The 7,615-nt window shown below is 37.6% G+C and overlaps 1 long non-coding RNA gene across 1 annotated transcript in view; it reads right to left on the bottom strand.

The window, feature by feature from the left end:
- Positions 1 to 229: 229 nt before the first annotated feature.
- The window catches only part of LOC132131675 (uncharacterized), a 208,565-nt gene continuing 201,179 nt past the window's right edge, over positions 230 to 7,615 (bottom strand). The window contains exons 3-4 of the long non-coding RNA XR_009428919.1: positions 2,660 to 2,699; positions 230 to 284 (exon numbers count right to left, since the gene is read on the bottom strand). This is a non-coding gene — a long non-coding RNA (uncharacterized LOC132131675). The remainder of the gene's footprint in view (positions 285 to 2,659; positions 2,700 to 7,615) is intronic.

Here is a 7,615-nt window from a genome sequence, read left to right as displayed (position 1 = left end):
TTGAAAGGGTGCTTGAATATAAAGTAAAGATCAGTTTTGATTTAATTAACCAAAAACAAATGCAATTCCTTCATTTTGAAGAGCAATAGTAATGGTCTGAAGTGAAGAAATGAAGACATAAAAATGTTTTTCCAACTTACCGAGCAGCCGTCTCCAGCACAAACAGAACAAAACAATCACGTGAAACATTTTCCATTCAGTGTCTGATCTAAAAATCCTCCTGTGTGTCTGCTGAAAACACTCAAACTTGTGTGAATCTCCCTCCTAATACACACACACCGGCTCTGTGTGATAGAAAATTACATATAACGTCCTTCTGAACCTTTTTGGGATTTTAAAAAATATATAATTTAACACTAATACACTTAAAATAAAACAGGTCAAATCATCTCCCATTTCCGGTCTTACTGATGTGACACTAATAGCTCGACATCTGAGTCAAACTGAAACCTGCGATAGTTTGATTTCCTCAGAAAGCCTGTGCATGCATGATTAGCTTGTATGTAAATATGTCCCGCTATTATGAACTTTACAGTTGTGACAGATTTTAAACCCATCATGAAAACAAGAGTAGATGCTGTAGTTTTCAATCTAAAACCTGTGTGCATATGATGCTTGTTATTTATGAAGACATTAAAAGTAACTTTGTCAGTATAAGAGACTGTAATGTATAGTATATGACTGTATCATGCTAGAATATGTTTCAAATGTTTTTATGTTTTATCGGTTCAGTATTTTTCTGCACTGCATCATTTGCACAGTTGTCCAAGCACCTTTAAAGCCGACTTCACTTTTTGCATCGAGTTAAGTGAACTAATTCTTGCTTTTCCACTTACTCATCACAATCAGCATAAAAATAAGACGGAATCTGGGCCAGATGCATAAACTTTGCCTCTATGTTATTACAGTGTTATAGCCACGGGTAGTCATCTTATCTTTTGGATTCAGCATTTCATGCAACTGAATTTAAAACATTTGATCATTTTAAAGAAAAAAATCAATAGAATATTCAAATTTTCATAGAGTCAGAAAATTAAAGTTGAACTCCCAAAGCAAGAAGGACTACTTTCATGATGTTTTTGCTCCATTTCTGGGCCTTTGAATTGAAAGTTGCTCAGGCTGTCAGTGGAGGGACAGAAACCTCTCAGATTTCATTTATAATATCTTCACTTGTGTTCCACGGATGAACGGAAGTCTTAGAGGACTGGAACATGAAGGTGAGTAATTAATGACAGCATTTTAATTTTTGGATGCGTTTAATATGGGTCTTTATCACAGGTTTAGGTCTGTCTTCGGCTGCTATAGCAGGAATAAGTGCTGCTCTTTTGGTGCAGTATCTGTTGTGATTTACTATTGCAAGAAAGTAAGTGGTGTCTGTTTATCTGCATGTGAATTTTTGCGGATTATTTGAAATCACAGAGCATCACATTCTCTGGGATTCAACGTTACTGTTGTATTGACCTTCTGTGAATCTGTGTTTCTTTAACTAACTTTTAAAATAAAATAATACAATTGTAACATTTATTTAAAGCCATAGTGAAGAGATGAAATTATGCTTCAAGTGCAAGTCCTGTCAGAAAGACTAATGCCCCGTCATTTATTCATATTAATAGATCTGGCCAATCACTGCTTGACACCTGGAGTATATAAGCACTGAACTCATGATCTGCAGATAAGGTGGATAGATAGGGGATATTTAGATATATTAATAACACAAGTGCATCATGATACATTTTTGTCATTTAAATTTTTTGTCACATTAGAGTTTAAATTTGCCATATATAAATCAATACGAACTGGACATAGATGAATTTGTTTAATTAACATTAATTTTCCATTGTTTTAATAGGCTGTTGAAATATTGTAAATGATCTGTGCATATGAAGAAGTTTTTTCGTGGTAAAAAAAAAAAAAAAAAAATTATATATATATATATATATATATATAAATATATATAAATAAATATATATATATATATATATATCCCGTACCTTTCCATGAGCAACATATTTTTAGACCTGTATATTTTTCCTTAACTCTGCATCAGCCCATATAAACGTTTTTTTTTTCTTTTTTCTGAAACAGGCAACAATAACTTTAAATATCAGGCAATTTATAACAAGGGCACACTGTGTGGGATGCTGTTCTTACTAATAGAAGTAGAAAATATATAGATTTGATCCTAAAAAATAAAATAGGAAAGCTGAACATACACTGTGATTTAAAAGATTTTCTGTGAATGGAGTGAATGGAGTCAAAAGATAGGTGTTATAATTTATTGTTTCAATATCTTATAGAAACTAATTTAAGTATTTTTTAGAGACTCCTCACCAGTTGATGGCGGTAATGCGTCAGCTCGTTGTTTCTGACCGTCAACAAACTCTTGTAGAGGAAACCACTCTCGTCCTCTAGTGGTCAAGCGCTGTTTTACTTTCGTTTCTGAGCGTGTGTGTTTCTCCTCTTTCTGTGAGTTTCTAGACATGTTGGGCATTTCAGTTAATGCAGGATGTCATTTATGTAAAATTAAATAACATAACTGAAGACCAACATCAAATAGGCTAACTAAATAAAAAAATATATAAATAAAAACAATCCCCTAGCAGAAGATATTTGTGTTGCAGGTGTGTTATAAACAACATAGAGTGTGATGTAGTGTCACCGCATGAGTTGTTAAAGTAGTGTCATTGTGTCACTTTTGACTTGTTAGAAATGAACGCAGGAGTCTGTCAGCTTTACCACAAAGATTCAGTCCTGTGTTCCTGCTGCTGTTTAAAGTGACCAGACTGCTGGACCATGAATCAGGTGAAAAGTCCCTCAGAAACACATTGAACGAGGGGCCCAGGGCATACATACAGACCAAAATATGACAGACACAGGGGCCTGGACAGACTGTATCAGTTCAGACATTTGAGCTTTTTTGACCAGTAAACCACCACCCACTCAGAGCACACTAGCAAAGGTAAAATCTACCAGGACATCTCAGTAACCATGTGTTTGCTAATGCTTTACTAAAATGAAAAACAAGTGGTTTGTGTCATTTGTCTGATATCACCCCATCACTCATGTCTGATCCTCAGGTGACAGAGTCACAGAGCTGGAACCGGAGCAGGAGCGGATATCAACACTTGTGTCTGAACTTTACCAACATCAGTGAAAACATAAGGTGAGATTTTCTGTCTGATCATCATCTTCAATTATTGTTTTACCTATGGACAGGAGCACTGTTGTGCTATTGAAAAAGAAAAACCTAGTTTGTTGTTTTATCACAATTGAGTTGTCTTCCTGTTTATAATAGGGATATTTAATCGAGATCTGTGTGGTGTTAAAGGTGAACATCCATTACAGATGCTTTCTCCATCTCCATTTGTGAAGCATGTTAAGTGTTATGTAATGAATGTGTTTTCTTGTTCTGTTTATGGGTATTAATACTATGTGCTATAGTTGAAAAAAAGCTGATGGAAACAAAATCAAATATAGCTGCAAGCAGCAATTACGGGGCAAAGCACTCCACCAGCAAATTGAGGAGCTAAGCATGGCATGGTGCATCACACCAATACAACAATGAGCAATTACAGCAATTATAGGATGATTGTAATCGAAATGGCTGAAAAATCATAAATACAACCACTAGTAATTTGATTAAATGGCTTATCACTTTTGACCAACAGGTGTCGCTGTAATCAAATCATTTTGGTTTGTTCTGTGTGAGGTGACAATAGCACACACAATGTTTGGTGTCAATATTTGGTATGCGAAAACTTTCGTCTATCGACACAAAATCCATAACATTTTGTCAGCACAGTCTCAAGATCATCTTACTCGATTTTGGTGAAAAAACGGACCAACGGTTGATGAGGACATCAAAAAAGAAGGTTTTCAACCGATCAAAATGGTGGACAGCGAGTTCCTACGAAAAAAAAAAAAAAAAAAAAAAAAATGGTATGTCTGTTGTCAGCACGACCCAATGAATATTTTGAGACCAGTTTCATTACAATAGCCTAATAGAATCAAAAGATGTTAGCATTTTTGGAAATTTTATAATTAAAGGTTAATTAATAGTATATTACACTTGGTCAATAGGTGGCGCTGTTACCAAATTTATGTCCCGTTTTACCTTTGCAGAGATACAGCCCTCCGATGCAGTTTGGCATCTTTCCAGCAAATTCGTTCATGCGCTAAACGAAAACTGTTTTGAGTAATGTGTTTCACCAATTACTGTGTAAATTTGGTGAAAATTGGACCAACGATCTAGGAGGAGTTCATTAAATAGGTTTTCAACATGAATCAAAATAGCGGACAGGAAGATCAGTCAATTATGGCAAAATTGGTATCAATGTTGTCGGCATGATGCAAGGAAACTAGCAACATCCCATTACAATAGGTAATGTAAGCAAAAGTTATTAGCATTTTTCTAAATTTCATCATAACTTTTGACCACAAGGTGGTGCTGCCCCCTAACTTTTTGAGTACCATCAGGGCATGGAGCTGAATTTTTGTAATTATTTTCATAATGATATGCTAATGCATTCGAGAAATACAGCATTTTAGAATAATTCAAAATCACACTGGATAATTGGATATCATATGACTCCACATGATCTTTTTTATTTTTGGCCAAAGCATTCAGAAGTTATAAGCAAAAAAATGCATTTTCATATCTCCTAACCACTAGGGGGCACAGCGCCGAAACACTGCAGGTAGTCTCAGGTCATGCTTGTTATAACTTACACCAATTTTGCTCTAAATAGGCATAACCATTGTGGAGATATAGCCTCCCGTTCACTTTTGTATGCTTTTCGTAGAATTTGTTCATGTGGTAATCGGAAACAGTATGACTAATCATCTTGAATTCCATAACTTTTTGCCAGCATGGTCTGAAGATGATCTGGTTCAAATTTCGTGACAATCGGTTCAATGGCCTTGGAGGAGTTTGAAAAAGTAGATTTACGAACAATTGAAAATAGCGAAAAAAACTGAACCTTGCGTTTTTAGAATTTTGGTGTCCTCACACAGACACTATTGACACATTAGACACACACACATGCACTGATACACACTCACACAGACACTATTGACACAGACACACACAGATGCACTGATACACACTCACACAGACACTTTTGACACATCATACACACACGCACTGATACACACTCACACAGACACTGTTGACATCAGACACACACACATGCACTGATACACACTCACACAGACACTATTGACACAGACACACACACATGCACTGATACACAGTCACACTATTGACACCTCAGACACACACACGTGCACTGATACACACTCACACAGACACTATTGACACATCAGACACACACAGATGCACTGATACACACTCACACAGACACTATTGACACATCATACACACACGCACTGATACACACTCACACAGACACTATTGACACAGACACACACACGTGCACTGATACACACTCACACTATTGACACCTCAGATACACACACATGCACTGATACACACTCACACAGACACTATTGACACATCAGACACACACACGTGCACTGATACACACTCACACAGACACTATTGACACATCAGACACACACACGTGCACTGATACACACTCACACAGACACTATTGACACATCAGACACACACACGTGCACTGATACACACTCACACAGACACTATTGATACATCAGACACACACACGTGCACTGATACACACTCACACAGACACTATTGACACATCAGACACACACGTGCACTGATACACACTCACACAGACACTATTGACACATCATACACACACATGCACTGATACACACTCACACAGACACTATTGACACATCAGACACACACACGTGCACTGATACACACTCACACAGACACTATTGACACATCATACACACACATGCACTGATACACACTCACACTATTGACACCTCAGATACACACACATGCACTGATACACACTCACACAGACACTATTGACACATCAGACACACACACATGCACTGATACACAGTCACACACACACTATTGACACCTCAGACACACACAAACAAACTGACATCAAATGCAAACATCCAGTAGTAGACACTTTCTCATGCACAAGCTGTTTTTTCTACCAAACAAATCAAACCCCATTTCTGTACAGATATAATTACATGAGACCACAGCAGAATTTACTTCGTCACCTTTTAACTAGTTTGCGTCTAAATTTTGCAAAAGCTGCAACCATCAACTCAGAGTCTGAGGTCGTTGCAGGAGGCTGATCTGACTATAACGGTCTTGTACTTAAAACATTAAAGTTTGATCATCTTCTGACTGTGACTGGTGCATATTCCACATGATCCTCCTCTTCAACTTTCTGGAAAAAAATGCATAAGATATAACAATAATAAGAATAAATGTGATTTAAAAAGCTTTGTCTTAGAGAAGCAGAGTCTCTCAGAAGTAAAGATGGGCAGAGGCTCTTCAATCTGTGAAAGACTGCGTAAAAAAATTGTGGAAAACTTTAAAAACAATGTTCCTCAACGTCAAATTGCAAAGGCTTTGCAAATCTCATCATCTATAGTGCATAACATCATCAAAAGATTCAGAGAAACTGGAGAAATCTCTGTGCATAAGGGACAAGGCCGGAGACCTTTATTGGATGCCCGTGGTCTTCGGGCTCTCAGACGACACTGCATCACTCATCGGCATGATTGTGTCAATGACATTACTAAATGGGCCCAGGAATACTTTCAGAAACCAATGTCGGTAAACACAATCCGCCGTGCCATCAGCAGATGCCAACTAAAGCTCTATCATGCAAAAAGGAAGCCATATGTGAACATGGTCCAGAAGCGCCGTCGTGTCCTGTGGGCCAAGGCTCATTTAAAATGGACTATTTCAAAGTGGAATAGTGTTTTATGGTCAGACGAGTCCAAATTTGACATTCTTCTTGGAAATCACGGACGCCGTGTCCTCCGGGCTAAAGAGGAGGGAGACCGTCCAGCATGTTATCAGCGTTCAGTTCAAAAGCCAGCATCTCTGATGGTATGGGGGTGCATAAGTGCATACGGTATGGGCAGCTTGCATGTTTTGGAAGGCTCTGTGAATGCTGAAAGGTATATAAAGGTTTTAGAGCAACATATGCTTCCCTCCAAACAACGTCTATTTCAGGAAAGGCCTTGTTTATTTCAGCAGGACAATGCAAAACCACATACTGCAGCTATAACAACAGCAAGGCTTCGTCGTAGAAGAGTCCGGGTGCTAACCTGGCCTGCCTGCAGTCCAGATCTTTCACCTATAGAGAACATTTGGCGCATCATTAAACGAAAAATACATCAAAGACGACCACGAACTCTTCAGCAGATGGAAATCTATATAAGGCAAGAATGGGACCAAATTCCAACAGCAAAACTCCAGCAACTCATAGCCTCAATGCCCAGACGTCTTCAAACTGTTTTGAAAAGAAAAGAAGATGCTACACCATGGTAAACATGCCCCGTCCCAACTATTTTGAGACCTGTAGCAGAAATCAAAATTGAAATGAGCTCATTTTGTGCATAAAATTGTAAACTTTCTCAGTTTAAACATTTGCTATGTTATCTATGTTCTATTGTGAATAAAATATTGGCTCATGTGATTTGA

The sequence above is a fragment of the Carassius carassius genome, chromosome 48 (genome assembly GCF_963082965.1).
Source record: "Carassius carassius chromosome 48, fCarCar2.1, whole genome shotgun sequence".
Taxonomy (NCBI): Eukaryota; Metazoa; Chordata; class Actinopteri; order Cypriniformes; family Cyprinidae; genus Carassius; species Carassius carassius.
Note: the sequence above shows the minus strand (reverse complement) of the source record. Positions and strands in the feature narration are given on the sequence as shown.